This window comes from Macrotis lagotis, chromosome 2, assembly GCF_037893015.1.
Source record: "Macrotis lagotis isolate mMagLag1 chromosome 2, bilby.v1.9.chrom.fasta, whole genome shotgun sequence".
Taxonomy (NCBI): Eukaryota; Metazoa; Chordata; class Mammalia; order Peramelemorphia; family Peramelidae; genus Macrotis; species Macrotis lagotis.
Genome location: NC_133659.1, coordinates 100,503,676 through 100,525,842, shown reverse-complemented (window position 1 = coordinate 100,525,842; position 22,167 = coordinate 100,503,676). Strand labels below are relative to the sequence as shown.

Sequence of the window (22,167 nt, the reverse complement as noted above, 5' to 3'; positions counted from 1 at the left end):
GCCCTCAGCAGGTTTCACAACAACATGCTCAACAAATATCTATCAGGATTCCTAAAGAACTGTACTGTCAAGGAGACATGCTGTCGTCCCAGTTAGCCTATTGTATTTATGGGTAGCTCCCATCTTTAGGAAGTTTTTCCTGACCTCAAGCCTAAATTTGCCTCCTGGTGATTTCCACTCATTGTTCCTGCTTATGCCCTCTGGGGCCAAACAGAACAAGTCTAATCCCTGTTCTACAGGATAGTTCTTCAAATACTGTCATTGAACATAAGCTATCATGTTTCCTCTGAGTTTTCTTTTATACTTGTCAAATACCCTTAGTTCCTTCAACTGATTCTTAAATGGCACAGATCCAAAACAATCAATATTCTAGAAGCCTTTCTCTGGATGCTCTCCAACTTGTCTATGTTCTTTCTAAGAAGTGGTATCCAGAATGGAATACAGGCTACATTTGGTCTGAAGGGCAGATAGGTGGCACAGTGGATAGAGTTCCGGTCTTGGAGCCAGGAGGACAGGAATTCAAATATGGTCTCAGACACTTGCCACTTACTAGCTGTGTGACCTTGGATAAGTCTCTTAACCCTGATTGCCTCGCATCCAGGACCATCTTCAGTCCTGATTCATATTTGGCCATTAGTCCCAGATGACGTTGAAGGAGAAAGTGATACTGTGGAGACTTAGCAGAGCACAGTAGGGCTATAGCCTCCTTATTCCTAGAAATTGTGTATATCTTCATGAAATCCAAGGTCACATGATCTACATCAGCTACCATTTCACATAGCTGACTCATATCAAGCTTGTATTCCACTAAAATCCCCAGATCTTTTTCAGAGAAATTGCTATCTAACAATGCCTCCTCATACCTTGTACTCGTGAAGTTGATGTTTTGGTCCCAGGTATAAGACTTATCTGTATTTAATTCTACTTTAGGGGCAAGTTAGGTGGTACAGTGGATAGAGTAACAGCCCTGGAGTCAGGATTTCAAATCTGGTCTCAGACCCTAGGCAAATCACTTAACCCTAAGTGATAGTGGATAGAGGCATCCAACTCTATCCAAATAAGTCAATTCCATTTTATTAGGTTTTTTTTCAGCCCAGTGTTCTAGTTTTTTTAATATTTAGCTGCCCCCATATTTGTCTAGTTTATATATTTGATGAATCCACCATCTATGGCTTTATAATTGCTGACAGTGGCACTGATATCACTGATAAAATTGTTAAATAGTACAGAGCTAAGCACACATCCCTGGGGCAATCCCCTGGAGAAGTCTTTTCAAACCGACACTGAACTGGACTACTCTGAGGGTCTAGCCATTTAACCATCACACAGTTCATCTAACTAGCCCATAGCTATCTCTTCCACAAAAAAACAGCAAAGAGGCTTTAGCAAATACTTTGCTATAATCTAGGTAAACCATAGCTATAATCCAGCAAACTTTTGTGTTGTCTAGATATGAAGTGATGAGGGCTTGCATCCGGGTGGTGGCAGTGTCAGAAAAGGGGGTAGTCCATATGTCATTCTCCTTGACAGAGAAAATCGAAGAAAAATAAGAAATGGGCAGCTCTGCTTTTTCTCTCTTGTCAGTCCCTTCTCTGTTGTCAATCATTATTGTCCCCTTTGACCCCAAGACACTATGGCATTCTTTCCCCCAACATAGTAAAAGTCCCCTTTTGTCTTTTTCCAAAATTTAGTTACTATTACTATTTAATGAGTTTCAACTACACTTCTCACAGGCTTATAAGAACATTTTCATTTTTATATTAATTTTCTGTAACCTTCCCTAACTTCCAAAGTCTGAATATATCTTCTTATTTTTAAAAGTCAAAATTGATTGATAAATTCCTCTGTGCATTTAAATCAATCTTTCAGATAATTCTTGCATTCCTCTTCTGTGCAATAATTTTTGTTTATGTTGTCCGAATTTCATTCTTGAGTTTCTCAAGCCCCCAATCATTGTATATAATTTTAGTCTATGGGAAGGTACCCATCCTTCCTCTGAACCTTTTGAAATCTGCAGTCCCCAAATAGAGAATACATGACAAACTATTCCTAGCTTTCCTCTCCATCACAAACTCTATAAAGGAGTGGTCACTTCCCACAATTTTCCTGCCATTTCCGTCCCATCACCAGCAACTCCCTGTTAGTGAAAATCATATCTATAATTTAATTTCCTCATGTTAGTTCCTCCACCTTTTGAAGAAAAGTTATTAGCTACTCTATTTTTAGAAGAATGGACAATCACGGTCTTCTTATCCTAAATCCAGATCTCCTTCTACTATTCTATATTTGCTAGTAAGATGGTTCACAAAAGCAGTTCTATCTATGCTTTTCTTTTGATCCCTTAGTTCTCCAGGCTCTGGTAGTCTCTGGTTATCAGTCTTTGCCTCTAGCACTGACCCTACATATGAACGTATTTGTTTTTAAAATCTGCGAAAACACTCTGGCCCCACTACTAGCCTCATTCTGTTGGGTCACAGATCTAATCCTGAACCATGGTTTTAAAGACTTTTATCAAGATAACCCAGGCTACTTCAGCTAAATCATCTCTTCTCATTTCATTGAATTCCATTTTGAAGAGATCTCCCAGACCATCTAGTTCAATATGAATAAAAAAAGGAATTCCTTTCACAAGTGGTCATCCAGTCTCCATTTGAAAAAGGGAAGTTATTATCCCTTGAAAAAAATGAACCCACATCATTTTTGGACACTTTTTTTTTTTGGTGGAAACTTTGCATTAGGTTTTTCATTATATTGAGAAGATAGCTGTCTCATCTATCAGTCCTAGTTTTGTCCCAAGAGGTAAAGGAAAACAAATCTATTGTCTTTTTCATCTGAAAACTAAATATGTTGAGATAATTATTATTTTCCCACTGTCTTCTCTTTTTTTAAGCTAAACATCCCCAATTCTTTCAACTCATCTTTATATGACATTTTTTCCCATCAACTCCCTATCCTGGCTGCTCTCAAAGTATAATGAAATTAGTTCTTCCCTCATTCCAGAAACTTCTTTTAGTCTGGACCTATGATTTCATTTGTGTAGGGTACTCCCAATATGAATACTCCATCCATCAATATAGAACTGCAACTAATCTATAATTTATATATATATATATATATATTATAATTTAGGAAGATGCATTGAGAGGAAAAGTGAATTGCCTGAGATCAGAGAGTCAGTAAAAGTTAGAGGAAAGACTTGAACCCATGCCTTCTTGCCTCTAGAAACCCACTTTCTATTCTATCAGTGATGTCAGCATGTTGCCAAGATGGACACACTATTCCCTAGGGCTAAGGCCTGGCAAGTAGGTTGTGCCCTGTGTTTGGCATAGCAACAATCCATTGTACTCACCCTCTGGCTGATCTCAGTCCCAGCAAAATCCCAGAATAGTTTCCTACCAGTCTTCAAGTGTTCTCTGAACTTGAACAAGCATGAAATCCTGCCATGAATCAAGCCTGTTCCATTGTTACTATTACCCATCATTGCCAGGACTATGGTACACTACATAGCTATTGGTCTAATTATTGAGATATCCCCATATTGCATTGGATCCTTCCCATTACGGTTGGGGGCTCTGACATATGTATCCTTGCTGGTAGGCCATTTTCTTCACTTTGAAATGAATTAAAGTTCTGTTTGTGCCCTGACTCTCCTGCTTCTGGTCTAGAGACAGCTCTAGCCACTCACAGGTCAGAGGCTGGTTCCAGACCAGTTGACAATATTGACTTGGAAAATCACAAATGAACCTCATGTTGTCTATGTTTTTATTTAGTTTTGTTAAGCTTTTCCCAACTAAAAAATCTAGTTTTAATCCAGTTTGGACCTCACTCAGGAGTCTTGAAGCTTCGAGTTTACCAGCTCTACATGTCATGCTGCCTTGATGTCTAAGCACTAAGTAGCCAAACTCTAACTCTGCTCCTGCTGCACTAAGTGTTGGGTGTACAAAATAAAAAAAGAAATGAAATAATGGTTGCCACAGGGAATGTGCATTCTGTCAAAAAGATGACATGTATATGATATTTGACACATGACATGACATATGTATACGATCATGTGACATACATAAAAGAATATACAAAATAGATATGAGTTCATTGTAGAGGGGAAAGACACCAGCTAAAAAGTGAACTAGGTGGTGCTGTGGATAGAGTGCTGGTCCTGGGATCAAGAAGAACTAAATTCAAATCCACTTTAAGACACTTACTAGCTGTATGACCCTGAGTAAGTCAATTAATCCTGTCTGCCTCAGTTTCTTCATCTGGAAAATGAGCTGGAAAATAAAATGATAAACCACTCCAGCACCTTTGCCAAGAAAAATTCTAATGGACTCATGGAGACTCAAACAACAACTCAACAACACCAAAAAGCACTAGAAGGTGGAGAGACAGATCGAGAAGGAGTATGGTGAAAGTGTTACTGGAATAGAATTTTAAAGGAAACCAGGGATTCTAAGAGATAAGAGTTTAGGAGGGTGCATTCCAGGCATGGGGACATTCAGTACAAAAACATGGAGATGGACAATGGAAGTCATATATGAAATGCAGACAATAGCAAGGAGACCAGTTTGGCTGAACTACTGAGTATAGGAAGGAGAACAATGTATAGGAAAATGGGGAAAGTAGCTTGGTCTCAGGTTGAGAGAGGCTTTAAAAAACAAAGGAATTCAATTTTCATCATTCTGTACTTGGGTAATTGATTTTTTTAACCCAAGTGAACTTACTGCTTCCTTTAGTAATTTCAGGTAAATGTGCTCAGCACCCCTCTGGAAGATCCTCTCACTTCCTACCTCTATGCTTTCCTGTAGTCTGGGCTATGCACCTGGAATAGTTTGTTTCTAGGGTATCTTTCACATTATTCCAGATGCTCCTGAAATCCTCCTCTTCCTGCTTCTCAGGCTGATGGGAAAGAAGGAAACTGAAGACTTTCTCAACCTCCTCCAGTATAAATATGATTTTGCAAACCTTGAGGCATGATACAAGATGTCCCAAAAGTCTTTGGGCTTAGCCAGCATTTAAAAAACTTAAAATGCACTAAGACTACGGGGGTACCTTGTATAAATATTAGCTATAATTATTATTATTATTATTCTATCCAATATGAAACTTCAGAAAACCTCTCACTTTCCCTGCTCTCTCTGCAATTTCTCCTTATACTTATACCACTATTATTCTAAATAATGTTTTTTTGTCCTTCCTTCTCAAAGAAGACCATGACATGAGGGAGATGATGCCATGGCAAGCACATGAATTGGATTTGAGTGAGAGGGGGCTGTGCTAAGTCACCAGCCTCACTTTCTCCTTCAGAGCTATCTAAGATCCAGTAGTCAGATATGAATCAGAATGACTGGAGATGGCCTGTATCCTATAGGGAGCTACCACTTATATTTTTTCTTCCCCATAGATCAGTGTCTGGCAAATTGTGAGTGCTTAGTAATGCTTTTTATTCACTCATTCATTCATATACTATTTAAATTGTTAACCTTGTTTATTTCAACCTCTATTCACTGTTTATTATTCAACTATTTATAATTATGTTCCATGTCTATTCATGTTAGTGTTATCTGTTATAAACATTAAGTTCATACCAGGAAGAGATTCTGTCAGCATAATTTACACTGCATGAATGAAGAGGTTCATATTGTGCTTTAATCAATTAACAGGCATTGAGTTCCTACTGTATGTTAGATGTTGGGGGCAGAAGTGCAGTCAGTGAAATAATGCCTACTTCCAAGGAGCTCACAGAAATCCATGTCAGTGTCTTGATTCCCTAGGAGGATAAATGCTTCAGGAGAACAGGAATTATGTGTTATTTAAACCTTGCTATTCAGTGGCCATCCAGACTCTATTTGATAAGGGAATTTATCACTTCAGTTCTTATCTTGGGTCTCCATACACTTTGCACCTAATATATCTGTACTGTATTGTGTCAGAAAGGCTGCCTGTATGATGATGACAATGATCATTCATTGCCAAGTTTCCCTTTGAAGAATACAATACAAATGACTTGTCTCAATTCACCATGACAGAAGATGAATGCCCTTGAAGTTCTGCCCCATATCTTTGAATGTGAACACTTTCTTCATCATCTTTCAACAGAGCTAGAACTAGAAATTTTTCACATGGGGCAGTAGAGCCAAGGAAAATCCAAACATTTTATTGCATGTGAAGAGCAGGATATTTGACCTCTCCTGCAGAGGTGGGAGACAGAATAGGCTCTAGGAAAAGGCTACTATCTCAGGATTCTGCACTTACAATATTAATAATAATAATAATAATAATAATGTTTGTCCTTTATTTTTGAAGAAGACATCAGGGAGCTGATGCTATGACAAGCACATGAACTGGATTTGAGTGAGGTGGGGTATTGTGTTAAGTTAACCAACCTCACTGTCTCCTCCAGAGCCATCTGGGTCCAGTGGCCAGATGTGGATCAGGATGAATTGAGATGGTCCTGAATGCAAGGCATTCAGGGTTAAGTGACTTGCCCAAGGCCACACAGCTAATAAGAATCAGGTGTCTGGGGCCAGATTCAAACTTCCATTCTCCTGACCCCAAAGTCAGGGCTCTATGCACTACATCACCTAGTTGCCCCCTTACAGCATATCTTACCCAAGGCTGACCTTCTCCCAGTTTTGTAAATCAGAGGACCAATCTGTCTTCCATTTGAGAGGGAAGATTGTTGACCTTGGGATGACTGCAACATATATTGGTCTGGGATATGAAGCAAGATATAGAGATAGTGATGGTTCTTGAGAGGAAACTCAGCCAGATGTGAGCATATGGGGCAAAGCACCATTATTCCACAACAATCTATTCCTCTGGCTTTAGATAATCAAACATCAGAAATAAAAACTCTGCCCCTCCCATCTTGGTCACAAGTTGAGTTAGCTTCTTGTACTCAACTCAGGATTACTCTTCTGAGTTGGTCACCCAGAATTGCAGAAGGACCTGCTGTGCCAGCTCAGATTATGCCTGAGAACAAGTTTCAGTTCTGCAGGGGAACCAGTGACCTTTTCTCCAAATAGTACAGCTGCCCACTGCTGCAGGAGGTTGAAGGAGGCATGATGGAGGAGAACTAGACAGTAGTTCAGACCCAGCTTAGACTGGGTTCCAATAACCTACTCATTGTGTGGCCTTAGAAAGGCCATATAGGGTTTAGACCTAGAAAGGGATCTTGTAGACCATCTAATCCTTTATAAATTAAGAATCTGACACCAAGATAGAGGAAGTAACTTGCCTAAAGTAAAGATGGAGATAAATGACAGAGACATTTCTGCTTCAAATTTTGGCACAACTGCATGTGACTTCGCACTTGACTTTTCAGTTTCCTTATTTCTAGAATGAGGCAGTTGATAAAGCATCTCTAAGGTCCGTTTTAACTATGACAATTCATGATGCTAAGTATCCAGTAGTCTCAGGGGAAAAACGGTGCTGTGGCCTCTAGGATGAAGCAGCAAAGACTAGGATACAGATTATCCAAAGGTTCCCAACACTACCAGCAGGCAGCTGTGCATAAAATGGGTTAGGAACACCTGAATTCAAATCCTGCCTTGGTTACACACACTGTGCGACTGTGGGACAAGTCACTTGACCTCTCTCCACCTCAGTTTTTTCATCTTTTAAAAGGTGATAATGGCAGCACCTACTTCACAGAATTGTTGTGAGAATCAAATAAGATAGCATATGTAAAGAGCCTGGCAAAACTCAAAGTACTATCTAATTAAATACTATCCAGGAGAGCTAATGCTTGGTTGTCCAGTGGAAAGAACCCTCTATACTCAGAAAAGCTAAGCCTGAATCCTGTCTCTTAATAACAGACAAGATGGTCTGCAAGGTTCCTACATTCAGTTTAGTGGATCTTTTTAGAAGTTCAGCCAAGGAACTCAGCATCTGAGAACCTTGAGAAGAAAAAAATCAAGAAGGCTGAGAAGATTCCCAAGACTAGGGAGAGGTTCTCTCTATTCCTGTAGTGTGAAGGCCTCATAGATTCTAACTGAAAACCTTTCAAATGTTAATGATATTCAGGACCTGGATAGCCTATGACCTTTTTGGAGGCAGAAGCTTTTGTCATTTTTCTCTTTGCCTCTCCAGAGTCTGGCCCAGAGTCTGGCTGAAAATAGACACTAAATATTTGTTGATTGGAGAAAGGGGGAACAGCCAGAGGAAATAGAATAGAGTCCTTTGGGTTCCCTCCATGTAGTCTGCTTTGGTAAGAGGGCCATCCATTGGATTTAGTTCTTATGACCAGGACTCCCAGTTGATGTGAGGGCTGCCTCCAGGCACATTACACAAGCTGAGATGTTTTAGATGGAATTCTAAGAAGGGGACCAAGATTTAGGGAGCCTGTGATGCAGGGTGTCAGTACAGGTCTGGCATTGTCCAGGTCTGTCTCTGAGCTGAGCAAAGAGACATGCATACATTAGAGAGAGGAGCAGTCAATTTAGGTCTGACATCTAGCAAGCAATCTTTCCGGTTTCATCATCTGTCTGATGTTTGGCCCCTGAGTCTGAGGCATTCTCTAGAACTTCTCTTGGACTGGGCACTTCTCCAATGATCCATTACCGCGGCGATAGCTACAGTTTGTACTGTATCTCAGGACCATAGGTTTCTCTTTGATCATTCCAAATCTCTCACTTTCCAGCATCCTCTCTCCCTACCCACCCCATCCCTTTCCCCTGTCACATCTGTGAATTTTCCTGCTGCATCCAGTACTATTTATAATGCCCTAGAAAAGCAGGCCAGAAGGGACAATAGATGGGATGTGCTAAACAAAGCCCCAGCCTGTCTCCCCATCCCCCCACTGCCCCCAGAGACTTGCAATCTGGTAGCCTGAGGAGTCCAGGATGTGACCATATATTTCAGAGTAGATATTGCCTCTGCTCATCTTTTCCCCAAACAAGGTACATTCTCCCTTCTTGGTTTGCTGCTGCATGTGTCCCTTCCTGCTTGTGGCTCTTGGGGTAGAGGGCTGCTCAGGAAGTGCCCCCACTTCCTGATGATGCCAATATGATTAGCCTATTCTAGAGTCCAGTGTGCAGATGGCTAAGCAGCTGGCTTCTCATGGGTACTTACAGCCTGGCTTGACACTCCTGCTCCTTTTGCCAACTCTGGATGGGCCCCTCTTCCTGACCCAGAAAGGGCCATGGTAATCATATTGTCAAGAGGAATGAATGTTTGAGCAAGACTGAGCCAGGTTTGAGGAAAGACGGGATATTCACAAACATTGTAGGGTCCAGTTGTACGTAGCAAGGGGCCTGAGTTAACCAAGAAAATTTAGAATGATAGAGACCAAATGCAGGTGAGAAACAGCCTTGACTTCTTCTTGACTCATCTTCAGCCTAAAGCAGATGACTAAGCAGCAGAAAGCTTCAATAAATCAATAACGAGTATTCTTTGGTTTCTACTATTTAGGCAGAGTGCCTGAAGCAAGGGGTTCTTAGCCTTCTTTGAGTCATGACCCCCCGCCATGGGCCACTTCTCAGAGTAAGGTTTTAAAATGAATAAAATAATATTTAGATGTAATAATATATAATAATCAATAATATGTAATAATACATAGATAAAAAGATATATAGAATTTTGAGAACCATTTATATTGATGATACAGCTATTCAATTTTAAAAAACCAATTCATAGACCTCAGCTACAAACATCAGTTGTGGGAAAAAATAGAACATGTTACAATTGGGAGATTAGGAAGACAGTCTTGGTTTAAGGAAGAATTAAATTCAATCTCTACCTCTGATGTTTACTACCTAGAATAAGTCAGGTGACCCAGTGGATGAGTGCTAAACCTGGAGCCAGAACGACCTGAGTTCAAATTTGTCCTTAGACACTTGTATGGTTTTTGTCCTTCATTATTGAAGAAGACCAAAATGACATCACTATGCTTAAGAGAAATTACAGTGTGCCTGACTGTGGCTGATTAGATCAATTCAAGCTTGGAATGCTCTACCACAGGTTGGACACAAATAGTCCATGTGAACACCTTCCACCTATTAGCTAATTGCATGACCTTCGGCAAGTCCCTTCAGAATCTGATGAACACTACATTCACTTTTTAAAAAATATCTCATGTATTTCTTTCCCTTAATCCTAATTCCTTATACCAAAAATAACTAATATGTTTAACACAAATGTGTATGTACAATATTAACTTGACTGTTCGTGGCTGAGGGGAAAGGGGTAGGAAGGGAGGGTGGAAGGAAATTCTGTAACTTAAAAATATACATAGGCATATGGATAAATGTTGAAGAACTTTCATAACATGTATTTGGAAAAATAAAATATCAATTAAAAAATCCTTTCCAGCTTTTATCTATGATTTATGATCTGTAACTTATGATCCTTTCCTCAGTGAGACAGAATCATCATCCAGATAAGTATCCTTTCTGTGCTTCCATTTTGAACTTTCTAAGAGGTCCTTCCTCTCTATATATCAGGTCAGCCCCAGCCCAAAGCAGAGGTCTTTGTTTCAATTGGAAAATGATTAGAGATGTAAGACTGCAAATCTCTCTCTTGTATACCCCCATCCTTCCTATTCTTTCGTCACTCTGAAAGACCCTAGAGTGGCCTTTCTAGTTACTGAAGGGAAGTAGGGAGATGACTCAGAGCTTAATGTGGTGTTAACTAATCCATTATTGAGATTTCATGCATGAAAAAATAGGGAAGCTGAGCATAAACGGGTGGCAATGAGACTCATGGGGCTCCAAGAAGGGCGTATGTATGGGAAGGCAAACTCTTCGTAAAGATAGAACAAATGAATAGATAAGATGTGTTGGCATGTTGTAAAAGTAATGCCCCTAAACACTGGATCCACTAGCTGTTAACAATTGATCATCATTTATTGTGTTTACTTTGTACCAATTACTGGAGATAGAATGATAGAAAATGAAAAAGTCTCTGCCCATAAGGAGCTTTCATTCTGTCAGAAGAGACAGCACATACAATTATAGGTATAATAAATACAAGGTTAATTTGAGGGGTGGCTTTATCACTTGGGGGGGTTTCAGGAAGGACCTCCATTAGGAGACAGGATACAAACTCAGCTCTGATGGAAGGTAGGGATTCTAAAACTCAGATGTCAAAATGGGAGTGAATTGGAGCCCATGCAAAGGTCCAGAGTTGGGAAATGGAAAACTACATGAGAATAGGTCAGTTTAGTTGGCCGAAGATCATGTGATGGGGAGTCATGGATAGATAGTATAAGCCTGGAAAGTTATCCAGGTCAGGAAGTTCTAGTACATGAAATAAACAAAAGGGACCTAAAATAGATTTCCCTGCCATTTAATAGTAACTTAATTGTGTGAAAAATAACAGGAGTCACAAATGAAAGACTTGTTTAATTTTTCTTGAAATGCTTCCATTTGGAAGAAATATCAGGGTAAAGGAGAATATTAGAAAACCCCCAAGTGATTTTTGTGTTTTCATGTCACAAACAAGATCTTTTTGGGCCAAACCTCTGGGGGGGTTCTTCAACAATATTGCCTTAGGGGTCACAGGTAAGCCCTGGTGGAAAGGGACCCTGAATAGAGGGAATTGGGAGGCTTCTGCTGTTCAGGCTGCCATCCGGCAGCAGGGGGAGCAGCAATCCAGACCCCATTAGCATCAGAGCTGGCTGTTTATGTACTCCCAGTTTCACTAAGTCTTCCTTCTCTCCTGGGACAGCTAAGTGTTTTGTGAAGATTATGGGGGTGGGGGAGAGAGAGAGAGAGAGAGAGAGAGAGAGAGAGAGAGAGAGAGAGAGAGAGAGAGAGAGAGAGAGAGAGACAGAGAGACAGGGAGAGAGAGAGATAGGGAGAGACAGAGATACACACAGAGACAGAGATAGAGAGAGACACAGAGACACAGAGAGACACAGAGACAGAGAGACAGAGAAATAGACACAGCAACAGACAGCGACAGAGAAAGAGACAGAGACACAGAGAGAGAGAGACATAGGGAGAGACAGACACACACACACACACAGAGAGAGACTGAGAAACAGAGAGACAGAGAGACAGAGAGAGAGATAGGGAGAGACAGAGACACACAGAGATAGAGACAGAGAGATAGAGAGAGACACAGAGACAGAGAGACAGAGAAATAGACACAGCGACAGACAGCGACAGAGAAAGAGACAGAGACACAGAGAGAGAGACATAGGGAGAGACAGACAGACACACACACACACACACACACACACACAGAGAGAGAGAGAGAGAGAGAGAGAGAGAGAGAGAGAGACTGAGAAACAGAGAGACAGAGAGAGTCAGAGAGAGAGAGAGAGTAAAGGAGGGAGGGAGAGACAGAGAGACAGGCAGAGAAAAAGAGGAGGGAGGGAGAGGGAGAGAGAGTGCTAGCTATGCAGACACATGCAGAGCTACTTACTAAGGCAGAGGAAATCCAGAAAAGGGGAAGGGGGAGGTGCCTGACAGCAGGTCTTAACATCTAGCTATAGGAAGCTACTAAGGAGAGGGTAGAGAAGTTATTCCTTAAATTCCAGAACTTTGGAGAGAACAGGGGGAAAGTGATGGATTAAAGCAAAGGAGATATAAGCCAGACATCTGCCAGAGGTTTGGGGTCTTCCATTAGCCTAAACAGAGGAGTCTTGGATCAACTGTCTTCCCTGTTTTATTGTAGAGACATAAAGGGAACAGTTGGCAACTTGGCCCAGCTCTTTCAAGAAAAATTCTCCTCCTTGTATTTCCACCCTTTATTATATCTATCTTCATTATAATAAACTGGGAGAAAAGGTACAGGTTACTACAAATCAACAAGACCAAAATTATTTGTCTTTGGGACATAGAGAGAGATGGCTGTGGTATAACTGGCCTTGGAGTCAGAGAGACCTGGGTTCAGATCTTGCCTCTGGCTCAATAGGTATGTGACCCTGAGCAAATTACTTTAAAAAAAAGTTAATATTTATTTTATTTTTAATTCATGGAATAAAAAAAAGTATTTCAATAACATAATTTGTATAATATATAAATATATAAAGTTAATAAATAAATATATTAGATATATAAATTAAAATAAAAGTAAAAGTATATAAAAAGATGATTGTACATGAGCTATAAAACTATTATTTACAACTTGCCATGATTTTTAAATATAAAATAAAATTATCATGTAAAAGTTTTTTCTTTTGTTTCTTTTTTCTTCCCTTCCCCCTACCCTAGAAAAGGCTATCATTAGACACAAATGTGTATATATATATAAAATCATTCTACACATACTTCTATTTATCAGTACTTTGGATACATAGTGTCTTCCTTCATATGTCATTTGTAGCTAATTTGGATATTTATAATACTTATTTGCTCAAAGTTGGTCATAGAACAATATTTCTCTTGCTTACAACATTCTCTTGCTTCTTCTCATTTCACTCTTCATTATTTCATGCAAGTCTAGTATTCCAAGTTACTTAATCTTTCAGTTCTCTAAGCAACTGTCTAAGATGATGAGTTATTGAAAAGATGCTTACCCCCATCAGTAGAAGTATATCCTTATATCAATGACACCCTAGATCTAGACCCAGGGACTTGCAGTGAGGGGACAGCAGGTGAAGTTCAATTCTACCTCACCTGCCACCCATTCACTTCAAGTGCCTGTTCTTACTGGAATATAGATAGAACACATTTAGCTGTCACTTGCCCCATCCCCCTTGCCTCTCTAGAACCCCCTCCTCTTATCATCCCTCATTCAGCTGCCAAAATAGCTTTCTAAAGCACAAGTTGGAAAGTCTCTTCCCTTATCTAGAAGCATCAGTTGATCCTCACTGTTGCTAGGACAAAGCCTGGCAATGAAAGCCTTTCATTGTACAACCTATCTTTCCAGACATTTCATGAACTTCTGGAACTGCACTTGCTAGGAACCCAAGGCAGTCGTCAATAACTCACCTTTGAATCTTTGTGTAGTGCTACTACCGTTCCCTCACACCTCCTCTTTCTCACCTCTTGTCTCTTTTTAGCTTGCATCTAGGCTTATCACAAGTGCAATATCCTACAAGGTCCCTAATCCTTCCAAATTGTAACTGTTTTCTCTTTTACATTATATAATATGCTATATATCAGTTTTAGAGCTGCTTTAAACTTTAAAAGCATTAAATCCTTGGGAACTTTTACATATATACATATATAAACTTCACATATCCATGTAACCAAACAGTAGAATGTTACTTGAGGAAAGGGAGTCTTTTTTGTTTTTTTTTAATTGTCTTTGAATCTCCAGAACCTGGGAGAGAGTGCCTTACATAGAGGATCCTCTTGATAAATGTCTTCTGAATTGAATTCAATTACACACTGTTGATTGGTGGCCCCATCTGTTCACATTGAAATAAGATGACAAGAATGACTGGTGGTGCAGTGGATAGAGCACTGGCCCTGGAGTCAGGAGGACCTGAGTTCAAATTTGACCTTAGACACATAATAAATTATCTAGCTGTGTGACTTTGGGCAAGTCACTTAAACCCCATTGCCTGGCAAAGACCAAAAAAAAAATAATAAGGTGACAAGTTTCCTAAATTTGCTCAACTATAAAGTGAGAACAATAATCCCCATAGTACCTAACTCACAGGAATATTATGAGTGAGGGCCAAATGAGATACAGCGTAAGCAAACATTTTAGAAACTCAAAGTGATATGTAACCTATGAATAATATTTTTTAAACCTTAGAACAATATATAAATGCTAACTGGTTATAGTATTGGCATCATTAGTATTGTTATTATGAATCTAGTTCTCATCTTTTTTGGTGTAATTAAAATAGAAATAGTCATTGGAATGAATAATAGCCAAAATAATTTCCTACTGTTTTCTAGCCATCAATCACTTCCTACTTAAATATGCAATAGGTAATAATGATAATAGCTAACATTTTATGATCTCCATTTTACAGATGAGAAAACTGAGACAAGAAGGGGTTAAGTGACTTGCCAGGATCACAAGCTAGTAAGTGTCTGAGTGTCTAGATTTGAGCTTGGCACTTCCTGTTTCTGAACCCAGCACTCTAACCATGGAACCATCTGGAACCCACTGTGTATCAGACTTGGGGTCAGCAGGCAAAATAGAGACACTGAGAGATACCTAGTAAATGATCCCCAGGGAAACATCATCAAAATGACTGACCCCTGACCATTAGTCCTACTGATTGACTGAAAATCAGGGATCCGCTACCAAGAGTTTCAAACCCGCTGGAATGAGAATTCTATCTAGGATGCTGACTTCCCTGGGGATGCGGGGTTTGCCTTGAGTAAGGCACATTAACCCTCCCAATGGCCTATCTTTTTCAGATACAAACAGCTCTAATGAAAGAACCATTGGAGGGTTAGGCTTCAATACATAGTCTCAGAGTCCTTTGAAGTGGAAACATCTTGTTATTGATGGGCTTGTGCCAGGCCAGATGCATTTAATATCTTTAAATTTTCTTCGATGGGACTTGCCTCATATTAAAATAAGAGTAAATGAATTTGGAAGAATTCATGTGAGAAGTCAGGGAGCAACCCTCACTGGTTTATCTGAGAGGCTCAAGATTCAGTCATCCTGCTTCTTTTCATGTCTCAGGAAACACAGGAAACGGGGTATCAAAAATCCCTGCCACCTCAGAGGAAACTGGAATGTCCTAGCTAGGCCTGAGTCAGCCTTCTTGGTAGGTCAAGGAAACAGATTAGATTTGGGAGTCTGGTTCCTGTGGTAAACACCATTTTAGAATTTACTATTGCTATAAATATATATATATGTATATCATATATGTGCACATATATGATATCTATATATATGGAGGTCATTCATAAGTATGTGCATATATATATATATATACACTAGAATAAAAGAAAGACAATGTTTTAAATTATTGTTCTATGATAAGACAAGCTAAAAACAAAGGCCTGAAAAGATGGTACTACTGCCAAGTGTTGCTCCACTTTTGAGTTCTCTCTGTTCTTTCTATACAGAGACACTGAGTGGGGGTGAGTGGTTAGCTTCTCTGGAAAGATTGCAGCTCTTATCCCTTGCTAGGTTTCTGCTCCTCCCTTGGTTAGTAACATTTGCTCCTAGGTAACATCTGCAGAGATTTCTATGAGCAGCACTTGGGACATAACAAAGTATTAGTTATCATTGCTTAGAACATTCATCACTGTAACACTTCAAATAGAACTTTAAAGGAGAAACTTCATACCAAATGAAGAAGAGGAAAACAGAAATGTGTTAACATGTATACATTAAATATATATAGAGAGAGACAGTGAGGGAAATAGTGAGCAAGTGAGTGAGTTAGAGAGGGAAGATGGAGACTGAGAGAGAGAGAGAGAGAGAGAGAGAGAGAGAGAGAGAGAGAGAGAATGGGGGGGGCAAGAAACAGACAGAGATGGAGAGAAAAAGAGACAATCTGAGAAAGAGAGTATGAGAATTTTTCAGACATACAGACTGGAGACCCCCTTAGGCTCATATGTTCCTTTCCTTCTGAGTCAGAACTGAAGGAGACCCCAGAGGCTTTCTCCAGAGGATGTGGGCTTACTGGTTTGGGAGTGGGGGAGGATTAGACAAGAAAAGGAAAAACAATACTTCAGTTTCCCCCAAGAGGCTCCATTCCCTGCCTGAGAAACCCAGAACCCAGATAATGCCAAAATGTTTGAAGCTGGCCAGGCTCCAAGTGGTTTTCCTTCTCCATCTGAAGCCTTGCTTCAAGTCAGGTTTCACAAAATAAAATCAAACACAAAAACTACTCTTGGGTCCACTCTTGGGTTAAATTCTTGAGTTGGGAGCATGAGGAATTATGGAGGTTGAGGATGACAGAACGTTTTAGGAGCTAGAAAGGACCTCACAGAAACTGATGTCTAGAAAGGGGAAGTAACTTACCCAAGGTCATTCAGTAAGTTATTAGTAGTAAGTAAGGAGCTTCTCTCTACAAAAGCAAATGAAGATCTCAAAGGCTTCCCAACTTCATCTGGGGAAAGAAACTTCCCCAATTCTCTTTTTGTGTAAGGTTAAAAACAAGATGTAAATAGCACCCTTCAAGTTACTTATAATGTTAGTAATACGACAGAGGGAGTGAGACAGAAAACAGAGCTCTAGATTTAATATAAAAAAAATCTAGGTTCGGGGCGGCTAGGTGGCGTAGTGGATAAAGCACCGGCCCTGGAATCAGGAGTACCTGGGTTCAAATCTGGTCTCAGACACTTAATAATTACCTAGCTGTGTGGCCTTGGGCAAGCCACTTAACCCTGTTTGCCTTGCAAAACCCTAAAAAAAAAATCTAGGTTCATCTCCTGCCTCAGACTCTACTAGCTTATGAACCTTAGTGAATCACTTAGTCTCTCTAACCCTCAGTTTCCTCATTTGTAGAACAGTGATAATAACAACAACTAACTACCAAGATTGTTATGGCAAGCTGCCCTTTTTAAACCATAAAGCATTATTTAAAAATGAGGTAGTAAGCCTTGAACAATCAGATTTCCCCTTAGAAACCAGTTGTAGAAACAAATACAACTTCATGGCACATCTTTTGGGGGTGGTAGGGATACAATCCTACTGTGGCAGCTTTCCTGAGCCTTCCTATTCAGATGGAACCCCCCTCCCCAATAGAAGTGACCCAAATACCAACTTCCTAACCCAAACCAAGACACTTGACAGTTTAAAAACCCTTTAACATTGCCCACCTAGGACCTTGGACAAAGGGAAGTCAAGGACCTCTGCTCAGGACTCCACGATTTGGGGATCGATCAGGATAGCTCTATCAGGCATCCCTTGGTGCCCATTCCACCACAAATGAAATCTGAAGGGGAGATCCTCAATGCGGGATCATCTTGAGACACAAGACCAAAGAAGAAAATACCAATAAAGCACTTGTTTGTATAGCAGTCTTGTATAAGTCATTCTCAGCATTAAGTTCCAATAAGCCAATGGCATCTCCAATCATTGAAGCAGGAAGTAAGATAAACAACATATCATCAGCAAGGAGATGGAGCTGATTCCCGTATTCCTAGGACGCCAGCCAGCTGAGGCCAGGGAATGTCGTAGCACAGACTGCTTTCCCCACCAGCTGATGTTCTTGTATTCAGTTCTGGGGAACAAGGTTCCCTCTTTGCTGGATAAATTGAGTCATCATCTCCCTCCTTTCCCCAAATTCTTGCCTTTCCCATTTGCTATGTGAGGCTTAGCTGGCTTTTTCTTTTTTGGCCACCCAAGCCTCTCTTTTCCCTCCCAGGATCTAAGTCTCTAGAATGACCCTCTAATAAACTCCACTCCCCAAGAATTTCCTTTACTCCCAGACAGCAGACACTTGGGGGGGGGGAAGGGGGCTGGTACCAGAAAGAAAAGCAAGCGAGTGAAGACCAGGAAACCCTTATAGAGAAGCTGGGGGATGGAGGATGAGTCCTGGCCCCAAGCCCAGGGACTTTACAGGAGGCAGATTCTAACACACCCTACAAAGTCACCTGCCCTAGCTCTCTGACTCTTTCTGTCCCCTCTGTCACAACTAGCAAGCTAGAAAGAGTTCAGTGAGTTGGGGTCTTCAAGGAGAAGTGCGCCAAGAGTGTGGGAGCTGGAGTTCCCTATATTTTGTGTCTGCCCTCACCGAAACTCAGAATACTAATACATGTGTCAAACCGGGGTGAAAAGATACAGCCGTGAAGTTGATTGCTTTCAGAAGTGATGAGAGTCTCTCTAGTGAGTTTGCTAGGTCGGGCTTATGCCTCTAGCTTTCTACGCTTCCATTAAACATCTCTGGCGGCCCCTTTGTCTCTCTATTTCTTGTCTCTCGCTGTGTCTCTCTGTCCGTCTCTAGCCTCCCCCTTCCTTTTCTCACTACCCAGTCTCTTCCCTCTGCCCAAGCACTGGCCCGAGTGTCGGAGCTCCCTCATCCTCGCGGCAGCCACCGGCCCCACCAAAGCGCTGGGGCTTGGGAGCTCCCGGGCTCAGCCGGACGGCGGAGTCACTCACCGTGGGGGTCTGCCGTCCAGGTCGGCTCAGACGCGCCGGTGGGAGCTGCCCATCTTCCAGAGGCAGATCTCGTTCCCTGCCAGAGCCTCCCCACGACGCGCCCTCGCGCCTCCCAAAGTTTGTTCAGGGGCTCCCCCTGGCCGCCAGAGCCGAAGCGCGGCCACCCGCGGCCGCCTGCGCCCTGCCCTCGCCCCGGTCCTGCTTCTCCTCCTCCTCCTCTTCCTCCCCGAGTCCCCTCAGCGAGCCAGCAGCGGGCTGTGCCTCCACAATGGGTACCGCAGCATCCTGAACAAAGTGCGGTCCCCCGGGATCCCCCGGCGAGGAGGTGGAGCCATGTGACCCGCTGCCCCTGAGGCACACGCCAGTCCTTTATGCAGCTGGCTTAGGGGAGGGGTGGGTGTGCCAGGCCACAGCCGGGATGGGAGGAGATAGAGAGATGGAGGGAGGGAGGGAAGGGACTTCTCTGCTTTGGATCCCCCCCACCCCCCGCCCCGTGCCAGTTTAACCCGCAGAGGGGCGGAGGCATGGGTCCCTTCCAGACTTTGTCATTGGAAAGCTATTCCCAGTAACCCTTTCTTGCCTTCTCCACGCCCCTCCCCGGACCCCTCCCCCACCCCAGCTCCCCATCTCTCCTCCCTCCCAGAAGTAGAAAGAACAACTCTTTGGTAGTGTGTCTCAGGTTCCTCCCCGGCCGGAGCAGAAAACCTTTACACAAATGAGACTTCCCTTGGCTCATTGATCCTCTCTCCCCTCTTGGTACCCCTTTCCTTATAGCTGCAGATCCTTCTCTCCCCTTCCCCCACCCCCAAACTCCTATTCTGCATATGATTTCCTTGATTTCCTAGGACAAAATGGGAGAAGAGTCCCAGGATGCTTCTTGCTCCCGTGCTGACCCTCCATGGGATCTTATTCCCAGAGAGTCCATCTGGAATGACTTAAACATTTAACAGTTTAGGAAACTGAGGCCCAGGGAAATTAAAGGACTTACTCAAGATCACACAGGTAACGTCAGGGGTGGGATTTGAAACTTTCACTTCTCTCATCCTCAACAAAATAATCAGAGTTATTTCCAGGTGACTGGGCTTAGTGACCATGATACTTTCCCATCTCTTCAATACAATAGCTTATGGTACTGAGACCCGGTCAGTCAGTTAACTAACATTTATTAAACACCTACTATGTGCCAGACACCTATCTGTTTATAATGCTGCTGCCTTACCTTTAAGTAGAACAGGAAGGAAAACTTTGAATTGGGAACTGAGAACTGGATCCTAGTCTTGGTTCTGTCACCAACAACCATGAGATTTTTGGGAACTGATCCTCAGTTTCTTCTTCTGACATATTTGGGCTCTTTCCCCTTCCAACATGACTCTGTAACTCATCAGAACCAGAGCTGGAAGTGATTTCCCAAATCAACCAGATCAACTCCCTGAGCAAGGAGAATATGATGTTATTTGCCCAAGGTCCCCCAAGGCAGTTAAGTAGCAGGGCTGAGATATGAATTCAGGCCTTCCAGCTTCAAGGTTATGTCTGCTATACCTTGCTGCTCCTATCTTGTCCCATCTCTCTCTCAAGGATTTTAGAAGTGAGAGAGAAGGGGAAAAAGGAAATGTGGGGAGAATGAGAGAGCAGGAATGAATAAAGAGAAGTTGGAAAACAGAATCAGAGAGTCTTGAGTTCCAAGCTATCTTATATATTGTTTGGTTCAAACTCCTACTTAAAGCAGCAATTGCCTTAAAAGCATTCTATGACAGCTGGTTCTTAGGCTTCTACATGAAGAAGGCAGTGGGAAGAAAAAGGGAGCCCCTCCTCACGGACATATCTGTACAGGGCTTTAAGTTCCACAGAAGAAAGAGGTGGGAAAAATCCAAGCATTAGCTGGCCATTAGGGATGGAGTGTACCAGAACTCTAGAACTGGAGGCAAATATACTTGCATTTGTGTTTTAGGTTGGGGGGAATGCTACCAAAAAAAAGCACTAGATTCAGAGTCAGGAAGTTCTGAATTCAGATCTGGTTTCAGACTCTTAGTATCTATGCAAACTCTTGGCCTCCTCTTCACCTCCCCTCCCCCTCCCCCTCCTCCCCCTCCCCCTCCTCCTCCTTCTTTTCTTCCTCCTCCTGCTCCTCTTCTGATTATTATTATTATCATCATATTCTCTGTAAGTTCTTCAAGCACTTCCTAGGTCAGATCCTCTTTGAGAATGAAATGCAAACAGCAGGGCCAGATCAAGAGTTTGGAGCAGAGCCAGGCTGAAAGCTTGGAGTCCTCACTGCTAATCGCAACCAAGCCACTTGTCTTATTGGAGGGTTGAAAAGATTTTCCAAATAAGAGCATGGTGCTAGAGACAGTGGTTTAGTGGTAGCATATATAAAGCCAATTGCTCTTCTTCAAAAATAATTTTCACTTAAGAGGAACATCATTTTGTGCTTTGTTGTTATTTTTCCTTGTAAGAGTGGGTGACAAGAAAGAGCAAAGTATAGAAGAGAGCAGCTCCTTTTCTCATGACCATTTTTGTCAGAACAAAATAGCCTTACACTTGTGGCTCAATGGATAGAGCACTGGGCCTGGAATCAGGAAGATCTGAGTTCCAATGTGACTCAGTCATTCATTGACTTGTGTCCTTGGCAGCTCTCTCAACTTGCCTTTCTTCAGTTTCCTCAATTGCAAAAGGGGAGGCACCTACATCTCAAGACTGTTATGAGGATCAAATGAGATAATATTTGTAGGACTCTTACCACAATGCCTGAGACAAATAGGTCCTTAACAAATTCTCATTTTCTTCTTTTTTCATAAGTTCATTTTTCTGTCAACCTTACATTCACCTTAGTAGTCACTGTCCAGTTTGACAACCATAATAACCCCACATAATGCTTTGCACATGACATAAGTATTTTAAATCTTCTCATCATTTTACAGATGAAGAAACTACAGATTAGATGCATTAAATGATCTGAGTATGTGTCAGAGTTCAGATTCAAACCTAGGACCATAGTTTCCAATATTCTGCTACAAGGGCAGAAAGAGAGAAGCTCAGATAATATTACTTGACTAAGCTCCATTCCTTCTGAGTAGCATCTTATTTTGACAAGCCTTGAGATGACTCTCTAAGAATAGCTTGGAGTCAAATTCTGAAAATGCATAAATCAAGAATAGCTAGATTGGCCAAAGGGAGTATAGATAATAGGCATTATAGTCTGGGTGCTCAGTGCTAAGACTGGACATATCATTGGTAAAGACCTCCATTATATAT

General features: G+C 41.6%; 1 protein-coding gene across 5 annotated transcripts in view; it reads right to left on the bottom strand.

Moving 5' to 3' along the window:
* NAV1 (neuron navigator 1) overlaps positions 1–19,296 on the bottom strand; it is a 351,815-nt gene extending 332,519 nt beyond the window's left edge. For 4 of the 5 annotated variants that reach the window (XM_074222356.1, XM_074222354.1, XM_074222355.1 and 1 more), the window contains exon 1: positions 18,916–19,296. The gene's annotated coding sequence lies outside the window, so the exon portion shown is untranslated. The remainder of the gene's footprint in view (positions 1–18,915) is intronic. The other variant, XM_074222358.1, reaches the window with a different exon arrangement.
* Between the last annotated feature and the right edge of the window lie 2,871 nt (positions 19,297–22,167).